Source organism: Tachyglossus aculeatus, chromosome 4 (assembly GCF_015852505.1).
Source record: "Tachyglossus aculeatus isolate mTacAcu1 chromosome 4, mTacAcu1.pri, whole genome shotgun sequence".
Lineage (NCBI taxonomy): Eukaryota > Metazoa > Chordata > Mammalia > Monotremata > Tachyglossidae > Tachyglossus > Tachyglossus aculeatus.
In genome coordinates, this window is record NC_052069.1 from 125,439,932 (window position 1) to 125,441,310 (window position 1,379).

At 44.0% G+C, this 1,379-nt stretch overlaps 1 non-coding gene across 1 annotated transcript; it reads right to left on the reverse strand.

Annotated features, from left to right (window-relative positions):
* Positions 1 to 841: 841 nt before the first annotated feature.
* LOC119928029 lies at positions 842 to 979 on the reverse strand. Its single transcript, XR_005450989.1, has one exon. It is a non-coding gene; the product is annotated as a small nucleolar RNA SNORA7 (small nucleolar RNA).
* Between the last annotated feature and the right edge of the window lie 400 nt (positions 980 to 1,379).

Consider the following 1,379-nt stretch of genomic DNA (forward strand, 5'->3'; position numbering starts at 1 on the left):
GTACCGTACTCTCTGAAGCTCCTTCTTACAGTGCTTTGCATACAGTAAGCACTCAATAACCAAAACTGATGGACTGATTGATCTCATGTCTCATTGTGACAGCCCTTACTTTGACCTCTAATAACCCATTAAGGACTTCTTATCAAATAATTTATTCAAACCTTGCACCTGCTGCTACTGGGTAGGGACTGTCTATATGTTGCCATCTTGTACTTCCCAAGCGCTTAGTACAGTGCTCTGCACACAGTAAGCGCTCAATAAATATGTTTGAATGGATGAATGAATGGTATTGAATCCCACACGCACCCATTCACTGGGTGAAGAAGTGTTCCTGTTGACGGTAGTAGTAGGAGTAGGAGTAGTAGTGGAGCTTACTGTGCAACACCTTTCAGCATGCCAGACTTCCCAGAGGCTTCTCAACTCTAGTCCCAGCCACAGCCAAGAGCTGTGGGGTAGAAGAACCCCAAAGGGAATAGCTCTTCCAGCCCCCCTCCTCCCCGCTTCTTATAAAAATCATTAATAATTATGGAATTTGTTAAGCACTTAGTATGTGCCAAGCACTGAACTAAGTCTTGTATGTTGTCTAGTCATCTCTGACCCATAAGAACTCCATGGACACATCATCATCAATCGTATTTATTGAGCACTTACTATGTGCAGAGCACTGTATCTGTCCCAGGATGTCCCACCTCCATCTGCAATCATTCTGGTTGCAGAATATCCATAGAGTTTTCTTGGTAAAAGCATGGAAGTGGTTTTCTATGGCCTTATGTGCAGTAAACTTGAGTCTCCACCCTCAACTCTCTCCTGTGGCACTGCTGCCCAGCACAGGTGAGTTTTGACTTGTAGCAGCTTGCCTTCCACTCACTAGTCACTGCCCAAGCTAGGAATGGAATGGGTATACCTCTGCTTGACACTCACGCCTGTAGCCAAGACTGGTAGAGTACTAGAAACTCTCCAGGTACGATCCTGAGAGAAGTTGTACTAAGTACTGGAGTAGATACTAGACAATCAAGTTGGACACAGTGCCTGTTCCAAATGGGGCCATAGTTTAAGGAGGGAGTAATCTCCATTTTACAGATTAGGAAACTAAGTTCCAAAGAAATGAAGTAACTTGCCCAAGATCACACAGCAGGCTAGTGGCAGAGCTAAGATTAGAACCCAGGTCCTCTGACTATGAGGCCCTCATTCTTTCTACTAGGCCACGTTCCTCAACTGGTTTTTTATCACTATTAAAGCTATGTGTTTATCATCATTACGATCATCATCAAAACCACTTATTCAATGTATACTGGGGGCAGAGCCCTACATTTAGCATTTATTAGGAGCAGAACACTGTATTGGGCACCCACTATATGCAAAGCATTGTACTAGGTGCT